At 54.0% G+C, this 26662-nt stretch overlaps 1 pseudogene; it reads left to right on the top strand.

Moving 5' to 3' along the window:
- LOC139826689 (dynein axonemal heavy chain 9-like) overlaps positions 1–26662 on the top strand; it is a 132059-nt pseudogene that overhangs the window by 68480 nt on the left and 36917 nt on the right.

Here is a 26662-nt window from a genome sequence, read left to right as displayed (position 1 = left end):
CTTGCAGTCTTATTTGAAAAATTAATTAGATTAGTCTAGGAAAATACTCAGTTAAGTGAGTTGAATAAAGGCAGTGATGTCAAGAGGGGAATGGTGCTTGCATTTCAGACACCTGACAGTGAGGTTTTCACAGGTAGGATCCTCTAAACCTCCCTCACTTGGGATTTTAACGTGGGGATGTCAGCAATTGCTTAAAGAGAATAGACTGGGGGCAGAGCTCACTGTGCAACTCTCAAGGACAAGTGAACAGACCTGAAAAACAATAGCAAGTTCATTTTAAGTGTGACAAAATCTCACTCTTAATGGTGGCTTGGATAAATAATGTTGGACTGTATTTTCCAGACAGGTATTATGCTATTCCAGATGTATATGAATATGCTTTAATGCATAGCAGGACCCTTCACCTGAACATGAACCCAAAATGCTTTGTGAAGAGGAACCTTCACTGGAGAGGTGCACCAGAGCCATGAATTCTGTTCTCACTATTTGCATGTCCATGTAATGTGTTTTTTCCCTTGTCCTCCCTGCAAAGACATCCAGGCCTTCACCTTAAAATATTTCTATCCAGCAGGACTTGGCAGGTGGAAAAATATTGGACACAGTTTGAATCGCCACCAAACTATTTTTTTAATCAGCTACGTCCTTTGTTTGGGCCTCAGCAGAGATGGGGATTGATTGCTGACATGTCTCTTAGATTGACATTTTTCATCCCATTCAGACTACGGTTTCCTAGTGATTAAAATATATATTGAAAAGCAGTGGGCAGAGAATAAGAAAAATACTCTTATTAATGACAGATTTTATATGCTTCAATTTAGTTGCCGCATCAACCGGATCCTGGAGTCCCCCCGAGGGAACGCTCTCCTGGTCGGCGTGGGTGGAAGCGGGAAGCAGAGCCTGACCAGGCTGGCGGCCTTCATCAGCTCCCTGGAGCTTTTCCAGATCACGCTGAGGAAAGGGTACGGGATCCCTGACCTGAAGGTGGGTGACTCCTGGGGCTGAGGTGGAGCGGAAGGGAATAAAAAGCAGAACTTGCCCTGAAAACTTTGGGATCCCCAATTTAAGAAGGACAAGGAATTACCAGAGGGAGACAAAGATGCTGAGGGGTCTGGAGCATCTTTCTGATGAGGAAAGACTCAGTGAGAGTTGGGGCTGTTGAGCTGGAGAAGCTGAGAGGGATCTGATCAATGGATCAATATCTCAGGGTGGGTGTCAGAGGATGGACCAGACTCTGTTCAGTGGTGCCCAGCGCCAGGGTGAGGGGCAACGGGCACAGACTGAAACACAGGAGGCTCCATCTGAACATGAGCAGAAACTTGTTTGCTGGGAGGTGCCAGAGCCTGGCCCAGGCTGCCCAGAGCGGGTGTGGAGTCTCCTTCTCTGAGACATTGAAACCCGCCTGGACCCACCTGTGTGATCTGCTCTGTGACCCTGCGTGAGCAGGGCTTGGACTGGGGGATCTGCAGAGGTCCCTTCAGCCCCCACCAGGCTGGGATTCTGTGATTCTGTCTTGTTGCGTGTTGAATGACGCCATTGTGAAGACAGTAAAAAGCTCCAGAGACTATATGGGACTGCAGAGAGGAGCAGTGCTTCCCAACACATCTGTGGGGTGCAGACAGGCCTGATGTCCCCTGCCAGCCCTCTGAGCTGGCCAGACCCAACAACATCCCAGCCCAAGGCTCAGAGTCAGCGCTGGGCTCCGATGATAAACCCCTGGTGTGGACATTCAGTTAATGCTTGTTCAAGAAACCGTATTTGACTATTATTTCTAATTAAACCGAGATGTGGTAATTAGCTCATCTGTGAGGTGCCTGTTGTGGAGTGATTTGGAGGTGGAAAAGGAGCAGGAGAGAGCAGGAGGAGAGTTCCAAAGTCGTATCCAGTCCTTCCACCAGGATTTTGTATGAGGGAGGGACTGAGGGGATGGTGGATGGTTCACTATAGAGAACAGGTGCCTGTGCTTATATCTATGCGCAGGCTAGTGAGCACAGAAGTTACAAATCAACATTGTAAAATATCGTTGAAATGATTTTCAAGTATTTTAGCTGCTGGCAAAAGGATTCTCATCAGAAATGTTGTAAAAATCACAACCTCAGTAACTTCACGCCATTCTGCTCGGGAGATGCGATGGCCAATGAACCCTTGCCTTCCTTCCCCATCAGAGGCAGGGCCTGATGACCTGTAGTTGTGTACAGGTTGTTTTTGTCATGTTTTTGTCACGTCACACAAGCCTGATCCTCCATCCATTGGGTATTTTCAACTTTCCTCTGTGTTCTTCAGCCCCACTCGTACAATTTTCTAGCTCCTACCTGCCTATTCATTGAGAAAACCTGTGCTCCCATCTAGGAATATAGCTTGAAACCAGCATTAATAAACTTGTTTTCAAAGCATGTCTTTACTTCTGTCTGTGGAGGTGGAAGATAATTTGATGTTCCCTTCACTCTCTATTCATTTTCAAAGAGTTTATGAAATATGGAGTCATCTTTTTTTCTTAGATATGGAAGAGCAGGATGGTGACAGATTACCCTGTCTGGCATTGGCCCCTCGTGCTGTTATAATTGATCTAATTCAAATTTCCAGTGATGGAAGTAACAAATGATTCTTTTTGAGGGAGCGTGTGTATTTGCTGAATTTCTAAGAAAGTTTCTGGAACACAGACCAGTAAATTCCTTCAGTGTCTCCCGCATGCCTTGTATCCTGCTTGGAGGGGCAGGAAGGAAATGATGGAGTTTGAGCGGGATGATGGCGTTTTTCCCATCTCATGAACAACTTGGATTTCAAGAAGTTGGTGTCCTTCATCAGGAGGACACTGTGTCCTTCATCAGGACACTGTCCCCTTTGAGGTGAAACAGCTTTTCCATATGAGCAGTTTCTCTGTCAGCATCACTGCACTGAGTGGGACACTGAAGGGCGAGTCCCTGCTCAGACTCTGGAAAGGAATAAAACTGAAAACATCCCTGTTTGCACAAGGTGTCCTTCTCCTTTCTTCACAAGCAGAAAGAAATGTGTTGCAGCACCTCAGAAAAAAAAAGAAAATTCAGGTATAGTTGTGAAATCAGAGAAATCTACAGCATGGGGACACCAAGGTCCAACATTTTCAGTGGCTGCTGTCCCTCCCAGTCCCTGTGGTGCTTTAATGTCCCCGTATAGTGACTTATTGTGCCCACAGTAAGCCTTTCTGAACTCCCAGGGCAGCCTCCACAACCAGGGACTGCACTGATGTCTTTAGCCACATCCATTGACCTCCAGGTGTTCCAGCTACAAGCATTTCCCTGTGTGTAGCGGTGCTGGCCAGGGCTTCTTTCTCTTTTTTTTTGTGTTACACAGACCTGGCCGTAACGTCAAGTCTTACTGGGTAAAGTCTTACAATGATGACAGCGATAGACTCCCCCATATAACCTGGCAGACTCAGCCATGAAGATGGAGAGTGGCCAAAGTGCAGTTTCACGCTAATTAATTGCCATTGCTTTATTCTTGGTTAATGGGAAGATTCTGAAATATCCTGCTTGTAGATGTGGTACCTACCTGAGTTTTGCAGAATGGAGGTGCACCCCCTAAGTCCTCTTGCTTTTCAACGTCCAGGCAGACCTGGCAAACCTGTACCTGAAAGCCGGTGTGAAGAACATAGGCATCGTGTTCCTGATGACCGACGCTCAAGTGGCAGATGAGCAGTTCTTGGTGCTGGTGAGTGACTTCTTAGCATCAGGTACCTCTGTCATTGCTTGATTTCCCCTTTCCCCCTTCTCAGTGTGGTTGTGCTCATGGTAGCATCTGTGGTTTTAGAATATACAGAAGGGCAATATATGAAGTGAGCTAGAAGATATGTGGGTTAAGTTCTGGACTAAAAGCCATGATAAGGTCTCCTTTGTGAGGATGTACTCCATCATCTGATAGTTTTTCTTTCTCTGATGTTGTGTACCTAGTTTTTCCATACTTCATGGTATACTCTCTACAGTTAAGAGACGTGTCTGTTGTGACATTGCAGCTGAGGACAGAGCCCAAGGAATGTATCAACAGATGAAGAGTTTGACCTGTGGATCTCATGCATCCACACTCTAGTTACCTAATAAGGTTTTTCCTGGCTGGAATATTTGACTGCAAGTTGGTGGATGGTACAAAGCCACCAAATGACCGTGTCTGTGTGCGTCACCTAGCTGCTTGTCCCATTGCAGTCCTTTTCCTCTTTGTTTTTCCATTAAAGTTTTTGAGTTGTTGCTTGCCCAAACAATTGCAGAATAGCCAGCCTACACACAGATGCTCTGTTTCGCTGCAGAACATGGCATGAGTATGTGTGGTGGAGCACTCCCCATGCAGGGCGCACTGCAGCTACAGCGCACATGGGAGCGTGCGGCTGTGTCACCGTGACCGCAGGGGGTAACCCAGCCTGGGCATATTCCCCGGAGTCCCTGGAAAATCACTGCTACCAACTGCATGATGCTTTTTTCCTTATTTATGAGTCAGGAGTGGGAAGACTCCAGCTGGTTCGGGTGACCTCTGTGCATGGTGAGGACTGGAGAGTTGAAAGCACAGGGAAGCGATAGTTTGTGCGAAACTCCAGAGTTGACATATGTGGCTGTAAATTGGCCAGATGGTTTGAGCAGCAAACAATCTCTGCCTGTGATAAATTTGTAATCAGGAGTAAAGACAGGGGTTGTTGTGGAGGCTGGTGAGTAGCTCCTGTCACCTGTGTAGATGGCACAAATATCTCATGACATGAAGTGAAGCTCTGCAGTGTCCTGCAGCAAGGGGCAGGCCAAGCAGCCTGGTTTGGGATGTCCAGGTCATTTTGCGGTGGTTCAGAAAGGTGTCACATTTTCCTGTAGCTGCTATGTGGGGAAGAGGGGACAGATCAGAAGTCCTCACTCAGGGTCTGGGGAGGCAGCTCAGAATTGTGGCTGGACTGAGGACTGAGGAAGGGACCATGGGAGGGACCATGACAAGTGTAACAAGGGCAAGTGCCAGATTTTGCACCTGGGACACAGCAACCCTGGCTGTACAGACAGACTGGGGGACGAGATGCTGGAGAGCAGCTCCATGGAGAGCTCTGGGGGTTCTGGTCAGTGGCAAGTTGAACATGAACCAACAGTGTCCCTGGAGCCAAGAGGGCCCCGTGTCCTGGTGCATCCAGCACGGCACGGCCAGCCGGGCAGGGAGGGGATTGTCCCGCTCTGCTCTGTGCTGGGGCGGCCTCACCTGCAGCATTCACTGTGTGCAGGGCTGGGGACACAGGAGAAAAGGAGATAAAGCTACTGGAGGGTGTCCAGAGGGACATGAAGCTGGTGAAGGTTTGGAGGGGAAACCATATGAGGAGCGGCTGAAGTCCCTGGGTTTGTTCAGCTGGAGCAGAGCAGACTGAGGGCAGAGCTCATGGGGCTGCAGGTTCCTCAGCAGAAGCAGGAGGGGCAGGGCTGAGCTCTTCTCTGTGACAGTGACAGAACCCAGGGAATGGCAGAAGATGTGCCAGGGAGGGTCAGTGGGACATGAGGAAAAGGTTCTTCACCCAGAGGTGCTGGACACTGAACAGGCTCCCAGGGCGATGTCACGGCCCCAGCCTGACAGTGTTCAAGGAGAGACTGGGCAATGTCCTCAGACACACGGTGTGAACTGTGGGGTTGTCATTGCAGGGACAGGAGTTGGACTCCATGATCCTTGGGGGTCCTGTCCATGTCAGGACGTTCTATGGTTCTATGACCTCCCAAAACGTGACCTAGTGCCACCCAGCGGGTGCTGCCTGAGGGCTCTGGCTGCTTCCCGCTCTCTGCAGGCTTGTTTTTCTTACTTGTTTCACTTCTTTCCATCACCTAAGGAGCTAGAACAGAATATATATTTTAGACTCTCTTATAAACAAGCAGATATCTGATTAGTGTATTTTCCTAAGTAATTAGTGCTCATATTGACAGTATCTCACTCAATAATAATGATTTCAATCAAATCAGAAGCCAGAAGGGAAGTGAATAGGTGATAAATTAAGTAACCAGAAAAAAAAGAAAAATTGGCTGGTTATGTTTTTGGCAATCAGTTGCATAACTATTAACTTTAAAAAGTTTTTAAAAGATTTCTGACTTTTAAAATGTTTTGGTGATGTGGGAGTTATTTTACCAGCACTGGCAATGGCATTGAACAGCTGCAGGAACGGTACAGGTAACTAATTGATTTGCAAAACTGAAATTATTTCATTATTGTGTATAGCATATTAGGTATTTGCGATTTTTTTTTGTAATCTAATCAGCACTGTCGATCTGACAAAAATGGACTTTCTGTACTTTGGCTTTATTCTGTGTTTGTTTAGCTCATACTTTTATGAGAAATGTTGCTCTCACAAGGGCTTATTTTTTAGCAGAATGATGTTCTGTGCCACTTTGCTGCTGCTGGGGCCTATGGGCGCCTGGCACAACGATTTTTCTCAAGGAAGGGTTTTCCCCAAGGCCCTGAAGAGGGAGGCACCTGCTTCACTTTGCTCTGCGACTGCAACAAAATCCAGACCAGTAAACCCAAACCTGCCTTCTTCTCAGGTGAAATCCCTGATCTCTTCCCCGATGATGAAGTAGAAAACATAATCAACAGCGTGAGGAATGAAGTCAAAGGCCGAGGGCTGGTGGACTCCAGGGAGACTTGCTGGAAGTTTTTTATAGAGCGTGTTCGACGGCAGCTGAAGGTGAGACAGGCTGGGGGAGTTCAGGTCTTCGCCATCTGCCTTGGTGCAGGAGCATGGGGTGAAGATGCTTTGGGCTGCCTGGTAGGAAGGTCAGACCGCAGCCTGAAAGGCTTTTCTGCCTGTTCATGATGAGAACTGTGATGCACTCAGCAAGTAGTACTGAAGTGCAGGAAATGCTCTCTGTTGCCATCACTTCTTGGGTGTTAGAAAGCACTATGGAAGTTGAGAACGTTCTCTTTCAAGAGCTGAGCAGGACCAGCCGCTCCCTTTTCAAAGCCGGGCACAGGGGTGCATCAGGACGAGGTCTTGCTGCTTGAAAGAGCTGCTGAAGGGATCAGTGTTCATGTTGTTGGGGTTCCATTGCCAGAAGAAATGAAGTATTATGTTAAAAACAGAGTGCTGGAAACTGAGTGGCATGCAATGTGCCTACAGGATTTCTTCCAGCACAGCCCATAATCCAGCATAGAAAGGCCTTATGAATATGTCCAAAAGATCCCAGAACAGTTTCAGGACTATTTCCCATGTGTGCTCAGCTCACGGGGAAAGCACAGTGAGGCGCACAGGAGAGTGAGACTGTTCCAGAAGGTGTTTACCCCTCTGCAGCGCTGTTCACTGCTGCCGGCACAGGGCCAGGAGCTGGGGAGGGCAGAGAGAGAAGCCTTGATCTTTGCTCAATGAAAGCATGTCCTCCTCCTTACTGCTCCGTTTGTGTTGGTGGGACACGGTCACTGAGATAGGGTGGCCCGTTGCTTTTTTGATGTGGGAAGGTACATGTTTAGGATGGGGAACAACTGGAAAATTAATTTTTGAGGGAAAATTTGAGGACCATGCCACAGTGTAGGTGCCCAAGGAGAGGGAATGCAGTCCTGCTCTTTCCCTCTCTGGGTGTAGAGGGGATTTTCTGATGAGTCCTGATGCTGTTTTGTGACTTTTCAGCATCTTGGTTGTCTTCTGCCTCCCGTCCCCTCATGGATCTATTCCTGTTATTGTGGTGCACTGGAAGGGCAGTGTGAATATGATTTACTTGAGGCTGATCCCTTCTCTTTTTTCTACCCTTCTCCTTAACCGTGTGTTACAGCAGATGGATGGGGTCAGCTAGGAAGTATTATTTATGCTTATAAATATCTCCAGGGTGGGTGTCAGAGGATGGACAGTGGTGCCCAGCGCCAGGGTGAGGGGCAACAGGCACAGACTGAAACACAGGAGGCTCCATCTGAACATGAGCAGAAACTTGTTTGCTGGGAGGTGCCAGAGCCTGGCCCAGGCTGCCCAGAGCGGGTGTGGAGTCTCCTTCTCTGAGACATTGAAACCCGCCTGGACCCACCTGTGTGATCTGCTCTGTGACCCTGCGTGAGCAGGGCTTGGACTGGGGGATCTGCAGAGGTCCCTTCAGCCCAATCGTCTGGGATCCTGTGAAGAGGCTTTTGTACATGGACAGCTTCCTGAAACTTGCCTGGCCCTGACAGAAAAACGTAGAGGTGCCCAAGGCATATGCTTGAAGGTGCAGGAAGGATTTCTGTGTGTCTGTCCCCATGCGCAGTGGCCATGGCAGAGGAGCAGGAGCTCTAAGTTCAGCTACCTCTTCTGAAATGGAAACTAAAGTGGGTTTGTTACAGGCAGTTCTTTTATGGCTTCTAAAAAACAGATCATGATGGAGGTGTTGACCCACTATAGCGACATCTGAGCTAACAGCAGCCTGTCCTATGACACTTGCTAAGGTACCAGCCAGGGCTAACAAGTGGGAGAGGGATGATGCACTGAGTGAGATACACTGCTTCCCAAGCTGGTCCTTGCTCACATGTTGCTACTTCATTGCATGGTGGCATCTTGTCCATGTCCTTCTTTGTGGCCAATTAACAAAGCTTATATGGATTTATGAGCCACAGCGGGCTCACAGGAAAAGGGCTGTGATGAACAGTAGTGGTAGGTTTTGGTTCTTGGGTCTTATCTTGCTGTTAAAGCTGGTTGTGAGGCAACAAAGAGGAAAGGTACTTTGCCTTGTCCTGACTTGACGTCCTTCCAGAAGGAGTTTCCTGCTGGCAAAGGCAGAGCTTGTGCTGCCAAGAGGAGCTGTGGGCCAAGCGGCTGTGGGGCAGGAGGCTCCCAGCCTGCAGGAAAGGCAGGGGATGAGGGAAGGGATAAGGCTGGAGGAAGGAGAAATGGTGCAGGGCAGAGGGGATGCTGGGCAAGGGAGTAACAGCCCCTTGACCAGGCCCCAGAATAATGCAAAGAGAGACCCCCAGGGGCCCACATACACTGCACAATTTGCTGCAACTCAGAAACTTTTAGCAGCTGGACTGAAATAAAAGCCTGAAAAGCAAAGGACCTGCTGCACAAAAATGCAATGAGTAGGGAAAATATATTCATAAATGCTTTTATTTCTGTTCTGCTTTGTTTTGAGGTTTCTCTATTCAAAAAATGTCTCACTCTGATAAAAGCAGATTTTGAGTTTGAGCCACCTCGACTCTTTTCAATGCTGCTTTCGGGGAAACAGCCCAGGTGGGCCTGTGGTCCTGCCAGGAGAATTTAGATCCATTCACTTTAATTCCTGGTTGCACCACTTGAATACAGATGCCAGTTCCCTGCTGGGCAAAGCTTTGTTTCACTGCTGAAGCAGGGAAGGGTGGTTTTATTAAAACCCAGCTTCAAGCTTGAAAGTGTGCCAGGCTTCTGCTTTTGACCATGGCAATGTTTAACACCACTGCTTGTCTTTATTGCAGAGAAAAAATGTGTTCACTGCCACATTACGTTTTTTTCCATGCCAGGCTTGCTGGCCTGAAGTGCAAGGGCTCAAGGACTGAGGTTGCTGTAACCTCAGCTGGTGCTGTGAGATCTTCCATTCATGGAATCCCAGCCTGGTGGGGGCTGAAGGGCCCTCTGCAGATCCCCAGTCCAAGCCCTGCTCACGCAGGGTCACAGAGCAGATCACACAGGTGGGTCCAGGCGGGTTTCAATGTCTCAGAGAAGGAGACTCCACACCCGCTCTGGGCAGCCTGGGCCAGGCTCTGGCACCTCCCAGCAAACAAGTTTCTGCTCATGTTCAGATGGAGCCTCCTGTGTTTCAGTCTGTGCCTGTTGGAAGTGGATGGAAGAGCCTGAGCTGGGCTGTGCAGCTGGAACCCCATGCCTGCTCCTGGCTGTGTCTTCTCACGTTCTCCTTCCCTGGGCTCTGCAGGTTGTGCTGTGTTTTTCGCCCGTGGGCAGCAAGCTCCGTGTCCGCAGCAGGAGGTTCCCTGCCATCATCAGCTGCACGGCCATAGACTGGTTCCAGGAGTGGCCGCAGGAGGCCCTCGAGTCTGTCAGCCTCCGCTTTCTGCAAGAAACAGAGACCGTGGAGGTGAGCACCTCACCCACTGGCATCTGGGGCTGCCATGGCCGTGCCTGGGTTTGGGTTCCTCTGCGGGGGGTGCTGGTGGCAGCCAGGTGTGACATGTCCCTCTGCTTGGTGCAAGCAGTGCCTCTCGCGATGGGGACAGCACTGCAGGGACAGCACTCACCCAGGACATCTGGGTGACCGTTCAGAGAGGAATTGCTGGTAACTCTCTACTGCTTTAGGATGAGAGAAAATGGCCTCAAGTTGTGCCAGGGAAGGTTCAGATTGGATATTAACTAAGGTTTCTTCCCCAAAGGGCTGTCGGGCATTGGAACAGGCTGCCCAGGGCAGTGATGGAGTCACCATCCTTGTGGAGGGGTTAGACAGAGATTAAGTTCTTAGGGCCATGATTTAATACCAGAGTTAAGTTATCGTTACACTTGATGTTCTCAAGTGTCTCTTCCAACCAAAATGTTTCTATGATGCTAATTAACTTAAGCAAAGCAGGTTTTTCAGAGAGGGGCACAGCCCTCAGCTGAAGCATGGCCGTGGGCACCATGTTGTGTTTGTGCACTGATAGCACTGCCAGACACACCACTGCTTTGCAAGCAAGAGCGGCAGCTTACAAATCGGTGCAGGAAATAACCTAATGCTTATGGTTATTGCAGGGAACATGGGCTTTGCTCTCCACAGGCGTGTCTGAGCGCCTGTAATTCTCAAGGGCAAAATTATGTCAAGTTCTCATTGATGACAACCTGCTGCTAGACTAAAAGAGATTCAGTTATGTTTATTTAGCTTTTCTGGGCAGGATTTTTGTAGAATAAAGTCTACAATGTTTCTTTTTATGTGTGTGCTTTCCCTATTTGTAGAGGAGAAAAGCCCAAATTTATGCTTGAAAGGCTGTTATTTTATAGAGCTTAATGCTAGAAAAATTGCTTGGAATAAGATAAAATATGAGATAAAAAGATATAAAAAGAGGTATACAGTACATGAACAGACAAAGTTATTTTAGAGATAACAAATGAAAAGGGATCAACTTAGATGTTCCAGCCTGGATTTTGCTGCAGCAGAATAAAATGTTAATAAATTCCTTTGTATATGGCACAGATCTGCACTACATATAGTTGTTCAGTTTGAAATATTTTCTCCTTGTCTTCTCATCTTACTTTTAGGATTCAGTGAAAGATTCAATAAGCAAATTCATGGCCTATGTCCACACAAGTGTCAACGAGATTTCGCGATTGTATCTGAGCAATGAGCGACGATATAACTACACCACTCCAAAGTCCTTCCTTGAGCAAATCAAACTCTATCAGAATTTGCTACTGAAGAAGGGCAAGGATTTAAAAGCAAAAATGGAGCGGCTGGAGAATGGCCTGGAGAAGCTCAAGAGCACATCTGCACAGGTAAGCAAACCTTTGGGGTTAAAAGCTGATGGGTTTTCGTGTTTCTCTGTTAGAGGCATCTCCTCATCCTGGTTTGAAGGAGAACTTTACCGGCTGGAACTGTGCAGAGTGTAAAATTTGCACTAGATCCTGGCTCTAGTCTGGTGTGAACTGGTTCTTTGAGGAGCAGGAGTTGTGTCTGTACTGGAAAGGAGAAGGGCAGGGATGTATATTCAGTCCCTGCTGCTGGGGTGGTGCCAGTCCCTGGTGACAGATCACAGGAACTGAAATGAGATAGGGATCCAACTGGCTATGGACATCTTTTAATTATTATCTTTCAGTTGTGACAAGATACCTTATAAAATAGAGGGAGATCAGTGATTTTTGGAGTAGCATCCAGGGGATCTACAATGACTTCAGCAAGAATCCTTTTAAAATATAGCTGATGGTCATTTTTCCTTGCATTATGCTGTCCATCTTTGAGGGAAACTACTGCGTGTCTGAAATGTAGACCAGCCATCCCCAAATCGCCCTGCTAAGGACCAGCACTGGCACTCTTGTGCAGTAAAGACTAGATGTTGTTCTGAGTATTTCACAAACCCCTCTGTAGTGACTCAAACTGCCTTTCAGAGCTTTGCTGTCTACACCAGTTGCTAGCTCCCGTTTTTCTCTCCATTTCATATTCTATTAACTGTTTCAAATGTTCTCTTACAAGCTTCTGCTGTGGCAAATGGACCTCTCCTGAAGCTGCTCTGAGGAAATGCAGGGGGTTGGTGGGAATGAAGGACTAGCGGGTTCACTCCCTTCTGCCTATGTGCTCTGGGTAATGCTGCTGACATAAACAACGTCTGTCGTGCTCAGAAGGGTATGTGCCTCGCTGGAGGGTGATGTATGGGCTTTATTAGTGCCTCTTGGCTCTGAGAGCCTGCGTCTCACTTGAGCACTTGCTTTCTTCATGGTGCAGGACAGGTCTTTGAGGACACAGAATGGGAGGGGGCATGTTTCATGTCCCCTTTGCAGGTTCTGTCATCTCCTGCGGAAGGATGGGGCTGCGGTTGAACAGCCAGTAGCAGAGAACACCAGTTAGAACCAGTGATGTCAACCAGAGCGACCTCACACCCACCCTACCTATGGGGGGAAATCATTTTGCTGACCTGTGCATTGCTGCTGGTTTTGGTGGTGTCCCAGTGATGGAAAATTTGTGTTAGGTCTATTTTTTATTGCAAGCAACTAATATGAAACCAATCTTTTGAGGGGAAACAAGTCCCTGTAGTGTCGGTCAAACATGGGAACCTTTTGTATTCTTCAGTTGTATCTGCATATAGGTGTTTTGTTGGCAAGGGTTCTCTGACCAGCCACAGAAGAGGTGCTGAGGAGTGGTGGAGGGCTGGGGAGGAGATGGGGAGCCACAGCACCTTGGGGTCTTGTCTATTTTACTGTTGCGAGAAGGATAAAAGGAAGCGATGTTCATATCTGGTTGGAGTAAGGCTGGGTGAGAAACGCCTGTTTGTGAGGTTCCTGAAGATGCAGAGCAGTGAGGAGAAATGTGTCAAATTTGAATCTGAGATTAGCACTGGGGGCCTAAAATTAAACACCTGAAATATCAGATGTGTGCAATAGTCAAAACTGCTGCCGAGTTGAAACAAGGGTGTGGATATTTAGCAGTAGTGAAAATCATACCAGAACGTTCAATCTTGTCTGAACTTTACACTCACCCATGGTTGGTCCTGGTGCTGAGGAGCTGACGAGTCTTATGTCTCAGGTGTGTCATCTCCAAGCTGTGTCGTGGTGCTTGAAAGTGATATGTTGTGGGTTGTTTTGGTTTTGTTTTTTTCTTTAAATTTCAAAGCAAAGGTGGAGGATTTCGATACCTGGGTGTGGCCTTACGTCTGAGGACTAGTGCTCCTGTCACCAGGATTCTCCAGTTTCCTGCTGCTTGGATGCCACGACAAGTTAATGATGAGTTTTATGCATTTCTATAGACCTTCCAGTGTGGCCTCAGCATGAGGGAGCTGTTGTGCAAATAGTTGCGGGGTACATTTTGACTTAACCATTCCAACTTCAAAATAACCTCTTCCCCCTCCTTTGACTTGTTTCCCCTCTCCACCCCTCGTCCCTGCTCTGGACAACTTGATACTGTTGACCAACTTTTCTTCTAAAGAAATGTTTTCCATTTCCTATGTTTCCTCACCATCTTTCCCTGAAGACAGCGACTGTCCTCAGTACCCTGAAAAGCAGGAGCCGGCTTCCAGTTATTAGGACATAGAAGACTTAGGAAGATGCATGGGATGAGTAATTTGTTTTTCCAAGTGATGTTCACCATGAAGAGGTCAGCGCTCTGTTCAGAGCTCATTGCTGAGTCATTTTTTGGATGACCTTGGTTAATATTGCATCACTGGATTCCAGATCCAAGTCTTGCTTGCTCTATCAATTAGTCGCTGACCTTTGTGATGTATTTTGTGTTCTTGAAACAAAGCAGGGAAAATGAGGTAAAATGAGTCTTCTGGGAACCTGCCCTGCAGGTTTTCTGTTCTTTAATAATTCTTCTTGCTCTGTCCTGGTTGAGTGTTCATGGGTAAGAAGACCAACAAGGCCAATATCCTGGTGGGGGTTTGTTACAGCCCACCATGGGCACCCTCTTTGTCCCCAGGACCCTTTGTGACATCCGGGGGACCCCCTTGTCCCCAGGGCCCATAGTGGCACCGTGGGGACCCCTTTTGTCACTTGGGCCCATTGTGACACCGTGGAGACCCCCCCTTTGTCCCCAGAGGACATTGTGACATCCCAGGACCCTCCATTGTCCCCAGAGCCCATTGTGACATCCTGGGGACCCCTCTTCGTCCCCAGGGCCCATTGTGATGTCCCAGGACCCCGCTTTGTCCCCAGGGCCCATTGTGACACCATGGGGACCCCATTTGTCACTGGGGCCCATTTTGACATCCCAGGACCCCGCTTTGTCCCCAGGGCCCATTGTGACACCGTCGGGAACCCCCTTGTGCCCAGGACCCATTGTGACATCCTGGGGACCCCTCTTTGTCCCCAGGGCCCATTGTGACACCGTGGAGACCCCACTTGTTCGCAGGACCCGTTGTGGCATTCTGTGGACTCCCTTTGTCCCCATGGCCCATGATGACACCATGGGGAACCCATTTGTCACTGGGGCCCACTGTGACATCCCAGGACCCCCCATTGTCCCCAGGGCCCACTGAGATATCCTGGGGACCACCCTTTTTCCCCAAGGCCCATTGTGACACCGTCGGGATACCCCATGTCCCCAGGGCCCATTGTGACCTCCTGGGGACCCCCCTTGTCCTGAGGGCCCATTGTGACATCCTGGGGAGACCCCATTGTCCCCAAGGCCCATTGTGGCACCATGGGGACCCCCTTTGTCCCCAGGGCCCATTGTGACATCCTGGGACCCCCCTTTTCCCTGGGGCCCATTGTGACATCCCAGGATCCCGTTTGTCCCCAGGGCCCATTGTAACGTCCCAGGACCCCCCATTTACCCCAGGGCCCATTGTGACATCCTGGAGTCCCCCTTTTGTCCCCTGGGCCCATTGTGACACTGTGGGGACCTCCTTTGTCCCCTGGGGCCATTGTGACACTGTGGGGACCTCCTTTGTCCCCAGGGCTCATTGTGACACTGTGGGGACCCCCTTTGTCTTCAGGGCTCATTGTGACATCCTGGGGAATCCCTTTGTCCCCATGGGCCATTGCGACATCCCAGGACCCCTCCCCTTGTCCCCAGGGCCCATCGTGACACCGTAGGGACCCCCCTTTTCACTGGGGACCCATTTTAACATCCCAGGACCCCCTATTGTCCACAGGCCTCATTGTGACACCATGGGGACCCCATTTGTCACTGGGGCCCATTGTGACATCCCAGGACCCCTCATTGTCCCCAGGGCCCATTGTGACATCCTGGGGAGTCCCTCGTCCCCAGTGCCCTTTGTGACATCCTAGGGACCCCCATTGTCCCCAGTGCCCATAGTGACATTCTGGGGACCCCCTTTGTCACCTGGGCCTATTGTGGCACCATGGGCACCCCCCATTGTCACCAGGGCCCATTGTGACATCCCAGGACCCCAATTTGTCCCCAGGGCCCATTGTGACACCGTGGGGACCCCCCTTGTCCCCAGGGCCCATTGTGAACATCCTGGGGACCCCCTTTGTCCCCAGGGCCCATTGGGAACATCCTGGGGACCCCCTTTGTCCCCAGGGCCCATTGTGAACATCCTGGGGACCCCCTTGTCCCCAGGGCCCATTGTGAACGTCCCAGGACCCCCCGTTGTCCCCACGGCCCATTCTGACGTCCTGAGGACCTCCCTTGTCCCCAGGGCCCATTGTGACATCCTGGGGACCCTGTTTGTCCCCAGGGCCCATTGTGGCAATATGGGGACCCCCTTTGTCACTGAGGCCCATTGTGACATCCCAGGACCCCCTCTGGTCCCCAGGGCCCATTCTGACATCCTGGGGACCTTCTGTGTCGCAAGACCCCATTGTGACATCCTGGGGACCCCCCATTGTGCCAAGGGCCCATTATGACACCATGGGGATCCCCTTTGTCCCCAGGGCCCATTGTGACGTCCCAGGACCCCCTGTTGTCCCCAGGGCCCATTGTGACATCCTGGGGACCCCACTTGTCCCCAGGGCCCATTGTGACATCCCAGGACCCTCTTTGTCCTTAGGTCCCATTGTGACATCATGGGGAACCCCCTTGTCCTCAGGGCCCATTGTGACAGCCCAGGACCTTACTTTGTCCCCAGGGCCCATTGTGATATTCGGGGGACCGCCTTGTCCCCAGGGCCCATAGTGGCACCACGGGGACCCCCCTTTTCCCCAGTGCCCATTGTGACATCCTGGGGACCCCGCTTGTCCCCAGGGCCCATTGTGACATCCTGGGGACCCACTATGTGCCCAGGTCCCATTGTGACATCCTAGGACCCCCATTGTCCCCAGAGCCCATTGTGACATCCTGGGGACCCCCTTGTCCCCTGGGCCCATTGTAATGTCCCAGGACCCCACTTTGTCCTCAGGGCCCATTGTGACATTCTGGGGACCCCCTTTGTCGCCAGGGCCCATTGTGGCACCATGGGACCGCCCTTTGTCCCCAGGGAACATTGTGACATTCATGTGACCCATCTTTGTCCCCAAGGCCCATTGTAACACCATGATGACCCCCTTGTCACTGGGGAGACGTTGCGACACCATGAGGACCCCCCATAGTCCCCAGGGCCCATTGTGACGTCCCAGGACCCCCCGTTATCCCCAGGGCCCATTGTGACATCTTGGGGACCCCCTTGTCCCCAGGGCCCATTGTGACATCCTGGGAACCCCATTTGTCTCCAGGGCCCATTGTGACGTCCCCGGACCCCCTTTGTCCCCAGGGCCCATTGTGGCACCATGGGGACCTCCTTTGTCCCCAGGGCTTATTGTGACACCATGGGGACCCCCCTTGTCCCCAGGGCCCTTTGTGACATTCAGGGGACCCCTCTTTGTCCCCAGGGCCTATTGTGTCATCCTAATGATCCTCCCTTGTCTATAGGGCCCATTGTGACGTCCCAGGACCCCTCATTGTCCCCAGGGACCATTGTGACACCATGGGTACCCCGCCTTGTCCCCACGGCCCATTGTGACATCCTGGGACCCCCGTTTGTCCCCAGTGCTCATTGTGAAATCCTGGGTACCCCCTTTGTCCCCAGGGCCCATTGTGACATCCTGGGGAACCCCTTTGTCACTGGGGCCCATTGTGTCATCCCAGGACCCCACTTTGTCCCTAGGGCCCATTGTGACTCCGTGGGGACCCCTTTGTCCCCAGGGCCCATTGTTACATTCAGGGGACCCCCCTTTTCCCCAGGGCCCATTGTGACATCCTGGGGACCCTTTTTGTCCCCAGGGCCCATTGTGACAGGGTGGGGCCCCCCTTGTCACTGCGGACCCATTGTGACACTATGGGCACCCCACATTGTTCCCAGGGCCCATTGTGACATCCGGGGGACCCCCTTGTCCCCAGGGCCTATAGTGGCACCGTGGGGACCCCTCTTGTCACTTGGGCCCATTGTGACACCGTGGGGACCCCCCCTTTGTCCCCAGAGCACATTGAGACATCCCAGGACCCCCCATTGTCCCCAGAGCCCATTGTGACATTCTGGGGACCCCTTTTGTCCCAAGGGCCCATTGTGGCACCATGAGGACCCCCTTTGTCCCCAGGGCCCATTGTGACACCCTGGGGACCCTATTGTCCCCATGGTCCGTCGTGGCACCGTGGGGACCCCCTTTGTCCCCAGGGCCCATTGTGACATCCCAGGACCCCCCATTGTCCCCAGGGTCCATTGTGACATCCTGGGGGCCATCCTTTGTTCCCAGGACCCACTGTGACATTCAAGGGACTCCCCATTGTCCCCAGGGCCCATTGTGACGTCCCAGGACCCCTCATTGTCCCCAGGGCCCATTCTGACATCCTGGGCACCCCCTTTGTCCCCAGGGCTCACTGTGGCACCATGGGGACCCCTTTTGTCACTGGGGCCCATTGTGGCACCATGGGGACCCCCTTTGTCCCTAGTGCCCATTGTGACGTCCCAGGACCCCACTTTGTCCCCAGGGACCATTGTAGACACCATGGGCACCACATTTGTCCCTGGGGCCCATTGTGACATCCCAGGACCCCCCATTGTTACCAGGGCCCATTGTGACATCATGGGGACCCCCCTTTGTCCCCAGGGCTCATTGTGACGTCCCAGGACCCCTCGTTTTCCCCAGGCCCCATTGTGACATCCTGGGGACCCCCCCTTGTCCCCAGGGCCCATTGTGACACCGTGGGCACCCCCATTGTCCCCAGGGCCCACTGAGACATCCTGGGGACACCCTTGGTCCCCAGGCCCCATTGTGGCACCTTGGGCACCCTCTTTTCCCCAGGAACCTTTGTGACATCCGGGGGACCCCCTTGTCCCCAGGGCCCATAGTGGCACCGTGGGGACCCCTTTTGTCACTTGGGCCCATTGTGACACCGTGGAGACCCCCCCTTTGTCCCCAGAGGACATTGTGACATCCTAGGACCCTCCATTGTCCCCAGAGCCCATTGTGACATCCTGGGGACCCCTCTTTGTCCCCAGGGCCCATTGTGATGTCCCAGGACCCCGCTTTGTCCCCAGGGCCCATTGTGACACCATGGAGACCCCATTTGTCACTGGGGCCCATTTTGACATCCCAGGACCCCGCTTTGTCCCCAGGGCCCATTGTGACACCATGGGGACCCCATTTGTCACTGGGGCCCATTTTGACATCCCAGGACCCCGCTTTGTCCCCAGGGCCCATTGTGACACCGTCGGGAACCCCCTTGTGCCCAGGACCCATTGTGACATCCTGGGGACCCCACTTTGTCCCCAGGGCCCATTGTGACACCGTGGAGACCCCACTTGTTCGCAGGACCCGTTGTGGCATTCTGTGGACTCCCTTTGTCCCCATGGCCCATGGTGACACCATGGGGACCCCATTTGTCACTGGGGCCCACTGTGACATCCCAGGACCCCCCATTGTCCCCAGGGCCCACTGAGATATCCTGGGGACCACCCTTTTTCCCCAAGGCCCATTGTGACACCGTCGGGATACCCCATGTCCCCAGGGCCCATTGTGACCTCCTGGGGACCCCCCTTGTCCTGAGGGCCCATTGTGACATCCTGGGGAGACCCCATTGTCCCCAAGGCCCATTGTGGCACCATGGGGACCCCCTTTGTCCCCAGGGCCCATTGTGACATCCTGGGGACCCCCTGTGTCCCCAGGGCCCATTGTGACACCATGGGGACCTCCTTTATCCCCACGGCCCATCGTGACATCCCAGGAGCCCCCGTTGTTCCCAGGGCCCATTGTGACATCCTGGGACCCCCCTTTTCCCCAGGGCCCATTGTGACATCCCAGGATACCGTTTGTCCCCAGGGCCCATTGTAACGTCCCAGGACCCCCCATTTACCCCAGGGCCCATTGTGACATCCTGGAGTCCCCCTTTTGTCCCCTGGGCCCATTGTGACACTGTGGGGACCCTCTTTGTCCCCAGGGCTCATTGTGACATCCTGGGGAATCCCTTTGTCCCCATGGGCCATTGCGACATCCCAGGACCCCTCCCCTTGTCCCCAGGGCCCATCGTGACACCGTAGGGACCCCCCTTGTCACTGGAGACCCATTTTGACATCCCAGGACCCCCTATTGTCCGCAGGCCTCATTGTGACACCATGGGGACCCCATTTGTCACTGGAGCCCATTGTGACATCCCAGGACCCCTCATTGTCCCCAGGGCCCATTGTGACATCCTGGGGAGCCCCTCGTCCCCAGTGACCTTTGTGACATCCTAGGGACCCCCGTTGTCCCCAGTGCCAATTGTGACATTCTGGGGACCCCCTTTGTCACCTGGGCCTATTGTGGCACCATGGGCACCCCCCATTGTCACCAGGGCCCATTGTGACATCCCAGGACCCCAATTTGTCCCCAGGGCCCATTGTGAACATCCTGGGGACCCCCTTGTCCCCAGGGCCCATTGTGAACGTCCCAGGACCCCCCGTTGTCCCCAGGGCCCATTCTGACATCCTGGGGACCCTGTTTGTCCCCAGGGCCCATTGTGGCAATATGGGGACCCCCTTTGTCATTGAGACCCATTGTGACATCCCAGGACCCCCTCTGGTCCCCAGGACCCATTCTGACATCCTGGGGACCTTCTTTGTCCCAAGACCCCATTGTGACATCCTGGGGACCCCCCTTGTCCCCAGGGCCCATTGTGACATCCCGGGACCCCCTTTGTCCCCAGGTCCCATTGTGACATCATGGGGAACCCCCTTGTCCTCAGGGCTCATTGTGACAGCCCAGGACCTTACTTTGTCCCCAGGGCCCATTGTGATATTCGGGGGACCCCCTTGTCCCCAGGGCCCATAGTGGCACCATGGGGACCCCCCTTTTCCCCAGTGCCCATTGTGACATCCTGGGGACCCCGCTTGTCCCCAGGGCCCATTGTGACATCCTAGGACCCCCATTGTCCCCAGAGCCCATTGTGACATCCTGGGGACCCCCTTGTCCCCTGGGCCCATTGTAATGTCCCAGGACCCCACTTTGTCCTCAGGGCCCGTTATGACATTCTGGGGACCCCCTTTGTCGCCAGGGCCCATTGTGGCACCATGGGACCGCCTTTGTCACTGGGGACCATTGTGACATTCCAGGATTCCACTTTGTCCCCAGGGCCCGTTCTGACACCGTGGGGACCCCCATTGTCCCCAGGGCCCATTGTGACATCCTGGGGACTGCCCTTTGTCCCCAGGGAACATTGTGACATTCATGTGACCCATCTTTGTCCCCAAGGCCCATTGTAACATCCTGGGGATCCCCAATTGTCCCAGGGCTCATTGTGACATTCCACGACCCTCTTTGTTCCCAGGCCCCATTGTGACATCCTGGGAACCCCACTTTGTCCCCAGGGCCCATTGTGACATCCTGGGGACCCCCTTTGTCTCCAGGGCCCATTGTGACGTCCCAGGACCCCCTTTGTCCCCAGGGCCCATTGTGGCACCATGGGGACCTCCTTTGTCCCCAGGGCTTATTGTGTCACCATGGGGACCCAACTTGTCCCCAGGGCCCTTTGTGACATTCAGGGGACCCCTCTTTGTCCCCAGGGCCTATTGTGTCATCCTAATGATCCCCTCTTGTCTATAGGGCCCATTGTGACGTCCCAGGACCCCTCATTGTCCCCAGGGACCATTGTGACACCATGGGTACCCCGCCTTGTCCCCACGGCCCATTGTGACATCCTGGGACCCCCGTTTGTCCCCAGTGCTCATTGTGAAATCCTGGGTACCCCCTTTGTCCCCAGGGCCCATTGTGACATCCTGGGGAACCCCTTTGTCCCCAGGGCCCATTCTGACCTTCAAGGGAACCCACATTGTCCCCAGGGCCCATTGTGACGTCCTAGGACCCCCCGTAGTCCCCAGGACCCATTGTGACATCCTGGGGACCCCCCTCTGTTCTTAGGGCTCATTGTGACATTGAGGAGACCCCCCCTTGTCCCCAGGGCCGATTGTGACGTCCTAGGGTCCCCCTTTGTCCCCAGGGCCCATTGTGACTGCATAGGGACCCCCTTTGTCCCCAGGGCCCATTGTGACATCCCAGGAACCCCTGTTGTCCCCAGGGCCCATTGTAATGTCCCAGGACCCCTCTTTGTCCCCAGGGCCCATTCTGACACTGTGGGGACCCCCTTTGTTTCCAGGGACCATTGTGACATCCTGGGGACCCCCTTTGTCACTGGGGCCCATTGTGACATCCCAGGACGCCCTCTTGTCCCCATGGCCCATTGTGACTCCATGGGGACCCCATTTGTCACTGGGGCCCATTGTGACATCTCAGGACCCCCATTGTCCCCAGGGCCCTTTGTGAAATTCAGGGGACCCCTCCTTGTCCCCAGGGCCTATTGTGTCATCCTAAGGATCCCTCCTTGTCTCTAGGGCCCATTGTGACGTCCCAGGACCCCTCATTGTCCCCAGGGACCATTGTGACATCCTGGGGACCCCCTTTTGTCCCCAGGGCCAATTGTGACACTGTGGGGAACCCCCTTTGTCCCCAGGGCCTATTGTGACACCATGGGTACCCCCCTTGTCCCCAAGGCCCATTGTGACATCCTGGGGACCTCCTTTGTCCCCAGGGCCCATTGTGGCACCATGGGGACCCCCTTTGTCACTGGGACCCATTGTGACATCTCAGGACCCCACTTTGCCCCCAGGGCTCATTGTGAAATCCTGGGGACTCCCATTGTCCCCAGGGCCCATTGTGACATCCTGGGGAACCCCTTTGTCACGGGGCCCATTGTGTCATCCCAGTACCCCACTTTGTCCCTAGGGCACATTGTGACACCGTGGGGACCCCTTTGTCCCCAGGGCCCATTGTTACATTCAGGGGATCCCTCTTTGTCCCCAGGGCCCATTGTGACATCCTGGGGACCCCGTTTGTCCCCAAAGCCCGTTGTGACATGCCAGGATCACCCATTGTTCCCAGGGCCATTGTGATATCCTGGGGACCCCGTTTGTCCCAAGGGCACATTGTGGCACCATGGGAACCCCGTTTGTCCCCAGTGCCCATTGTGACATCCCAGGACCTCACTTTATCCCCAGGGCCCATTGTGAACATCCTGGGGACCCCTCTTTGTCCCCAGGGGCCATTGTGACGTTCCAGGACCCCCCATTGTTCCCAGGGCGTGTTGTGAAATTCTGGGGACCCCCACTTTGTCCCCAGGGCCCATTGTGGCATCCTGGGGACCCCCTCTGTCCCCAGGGTCCATTGTGACATCCTGGGGACCCCTTTGTCCCCAGGGCCCATTGTGACTTCCCAGGACCCCCCATTGTCCCCAGGCCCCATTGTGAACATGCTAGGGACCCCTCTTTGTTCCCAGGGCCTATTCTGACATCCTGGGCACCCCCTCTGTCCCCAGGGCCCATTGTGACACCGTGGGGACCCCCCCTTTGTCTCCAGTGCCCATTGTGACATCCTTGGGACCCCCCTTTTCCCTAGAGCTCATTGTGACATCCTGGGGAGCCCCCTTTGTCCCCAGGGCCCATTGTGACATCGCAGGACCCTCCATTGTCCCCAGGGGCCATTGTGACACCGTGGGGACCCCGCTTGTCCTCAGGGCCCATTATGACATTCGGGGGACCCCTCTTTGTCCCCAGGGCTTTTTGTGACATCCTGGGCACCCCCCCTTGTCTCCAGGGCCCATTGTCACGTCCCAGGACCCACTATTGTTCCCAGGGCCCATTGTGAAATCCTGGGGACCCCCTCTTTGTCCCAAGGGCCCATTGTGACATCCTGGGGAGCCCCCTTTGTCACTGGGGCCCATTGTTACATCGCAGGACCTCCCATTTTGCCCAGGGCACATTGTGACATCTTGGAGACCCCTTTGTCCCCAGGGCCCATTGTGACATCCCAGGACCACCCATTGTCCCTACGGCTCACTGTGACATCCTGCGGACCCCCTTTGTCTCCAGGGCCCACTGTGACATCACAGGACCTCCCATTGTCCCCAGGGCCCATTGTGACACTGTGGGGACCCCGCTTGTCCTCAGGGCCCATTATGACATTTAGGGGACCCCTCTTTGTCCCCAGGGCCCATTGTGACATCCTTGGGACCTCATTTGTCCCCAGGGCCCATTGTTGTACCATGGGGACCCCCTTTGTCCCCAGGGCCCATTGTGACATCCCAGGACCCCAGTTTGTCCCTAGGGCCCATTGTGGCACTGTGGGGACCCCGCTCGTCCTCAAGGACCATTGTGACATTCAGGGGACCCCTCTTTGTCTCCAGGGCCTATTGTGAAATTCTGGGCACCCCCCCTTTGTCCCCAGGGCCCATTGTGACATTCAGGGGACCCCTCTTTGTCCTCAGGGCACATTGTGACATCCCAGGACCACCCCTTGTCCCCAGGGCCCATTGTGACATTCAGGGGACCCCTCTTTGTCCCCAGGGCCCATTGTGACGTCCCAGGACCCTCCATTGTCCCCAGGAGCCATTGTGACTTTGCAGGACCCCCCATTGTCCCCAGGGCCCATTGTGACATCCCAGGACCCCTCATTGTCCCCAGGACCCATTGTGACACCATGGGGACACCCTTGTCCTCAGAGCCCATCGTGGCCCCGTGGGGAACCCCTCTTTGTCCCCAGAGCCCATTGTTACATCCTGGGGAGCCCCCTTTGTCCCCAGGGCCCATTGTGACATCCCAGGACCCCCCATTGTCCCCAAGGCCCATTGTGACATCCTGGGGACCGCCCTTTGTCCCCAGGGCCCATTGTGACATCGCAGGACCCCCCATTGTCCCCAGGGCACATTGTGACACCATGGGGACCCCCATTGTCACCAGGGCCCATTGTGACACTATGGGGACCCCCCCTTTGTCCCCAGGGCCCAGTGTGACAATTAGGGAACCCCCCCTTGTCCCCTGGGCCCATTGTGATGTCACAAGACCCCCCCTTTTTCCCAGGGCCCATTGTGACATCCTGGGGACCCCCTTTGTCTCCAGGGCCCATTGTGACATCCCAGGACCCCCCATGGTCCCCAGAGGCCATTGTGACATCTTGGGGACCCCCTTTGTCCCCAGGGGATCCCCCTTTGTCCCCAGGGCCCATTGTGACACCATGGGGACCCCACCTTGTCCTCAGGGCCCGTTCTGACATCCTGGGCACCCCCCATTGTCCCCAGGGGCCATTGTGACATCCTGGGGACCCCCTTTGTCTCCAGGGCCCATTGTGACACCGTCCGGACCCCCAATTGTCCCCAGGGCCCATTGTGACACTATGGGGACTCCGTTTGTCCCCAGGGCCTATTGTGACACTATGGGGACCCCCCCTTGTCCTCAGGGCCCACTGTGACTTCCTGGGGACCCCCCCTTGTCCCCGCCATCCGTGTCCCCGCGGTGCCACCTCCACTGTCCCCTCTGTCCTGCAGATCCCCAGTGGTACCCGGCCCAGCAGTCCCTGCGCCTGGACCCCAGTGAGTGGCCCCAGGTGTCCCCAAGGTGTCCCCGCATTGTCCCTGGGTGTCCCATGGTGTCCCTGGGAGTCCCTGTGTGTCCTGTGGTGTCCCCAGGTGACCCTGGTGTCCCCAGGTGTCCCTGTGGTGTCCCATGGTGTCCCTGTGGTGTTCCCCCAGTGTCTGCCGGTGTCCCCAAGTGGCCCCGTGGTGTCCCCCGCTGTCCTCTGGTGTCCCTGTGTTCTCTCCTGCGTATCCCTGTGGTGTCCCTTTGTTGTCACTGGGTGTCACTGCTGTCCCTGCTCTCCCTGCTGTCCCTGGGTGTCCCCAGTGTCCCTGGGTGTCCCCACTGTCCCTGGGTGTCCCCACTGTACCCAGTGTCCCTGGGTATCTCTGGGTGTCCCCACTGTCCCCGCTGTCCCTGCTCTCCCCACTGTCCCTGGGTGTCCCCACTGTCCCTGGGTGTCCCTGCTCTCCCCAGTGTCCCCACTCTCCCTGCTGTCCCTGCTGTCCCCACTGTCCCCAGCATCCCTGGGTGTCCCTCCTGTCCCCACTGTCCCTGCTCTCCCCAGTGTCCCTGGGTGTCCCTGCTCTCCCTGTTGTCCCCACTGTCCCCAGTGTCCCTGGTGTCCCCAGTATCCCTGGTGGCCCTGGGTGTCCCCACTGTCCCTGGGTGTCCCTGCTGTCCCCGGTGTCCCCAGTGTCCCTGGGTGTCCTTGCTGTCCCCGGTGTCCCCACTGTCCCTGGTGTCCCCACTATCCCCACTGTCCCTGGGTGTCCCATAGAGTCCCTGGTGTTCCCATGTCCCTGTCCCTGGTGTCCCCATGTCCCTGTCCCCAGTGTCCCCATGTGCCTGTCCCCAGTGTCCCCATGTGCCTGTCCCCGGTGTCCCCATGTAACGGTCAGTCTGTCCATCCATCTGTCCGTCCCTCTGTCCCCGTGTCCGTCCCTCTGTCCCTTCCTCTGTCCGTCCATCCGTCCCTCTGTCCCTCTGTCCCCATGTCCGTCCCTGTCGAGGGTTAAGATTGCGCGGTGACAATCAAACCCTGGCAGATGTGTTGTCAACCTCCTCTCCCCCCCACTTTCCCCTTTTGCCCCTCCCTCTCCCCCCTTCCCACTCAGCACAGGCGATCGGGAGGGGAAGAAGCACAGAGGGGAGAGAGTTGGAAAAGTTCAAGATGTTTTACTGATGCTACTGATAAGAATCGAGAAAATGATACAAATATACAAAACCCATCTTGTAAGTCTCAGCAACTGCAGAGCCAGCACCCAAAGTCCTGGATCAGACTCTGCAGCCAACCGGAGCTGGATTCAGTCTCTCACTGGCCTCCGTTCGCAGGGACGACCAGCAAGGTCCTCTCCTGATGTCGGCCATGAGCAGAAGGGAAGGAAAAAGGCAAAAGGGAAGGGAAAAAGGGACGAGATCCTCGTGATCTCCCGCTTTTATATGAAGTAAGTATTCACGTGAACGGAATGTTATACACAGTTGGTCACCGGTTTCTCGTTGCCCCTCTCGCGAGATGTCCATCTGTGCTTGTCAATAAGTTTCCATTCCATTGCTGGGTTTGCCAAAACATGTGTCTGGTTCTCCAGGAAAATGCAGCTGACATGAAGGCTTTGGCTGACAGGCAAAATTCACTAAAAGAGAAACTTGTTTTTACCAAAACCTGGACAGGTGGGGGCGCAGAGGCTGCTGAGACATGGAGATGGACTGGGACACGGGGGTGGGCTGGGACATAGAGATAGGCTGGGACATGGATGGCCTGGGTCACAGAGACTGCTGGGATGTGCAGACGGGCTGGGTCATGGGCACGAGTCAGAGCCAG

Source organism: Patagioenas fasciata, unplaced genomic scaffold (assembly GCF_037038585.1).
Source record: "Patagioenas fasciata isolate bPatFas1 unplaced genomic scaffold, bPatFas1.hap1 Unplaced_1, whole genome shotgun sequence".
Classification (NCBI taxonomy): Eukaryota; Metazoa; Chordata; class Aves; order Columbiformes; family Columbidae; genus Patagioenas; species Patagioenas fasciata.
Note: the sequence above shows the minus strand (reverse complement) of the source record. Positions and strands in the feature narration are given on the sequence as shown.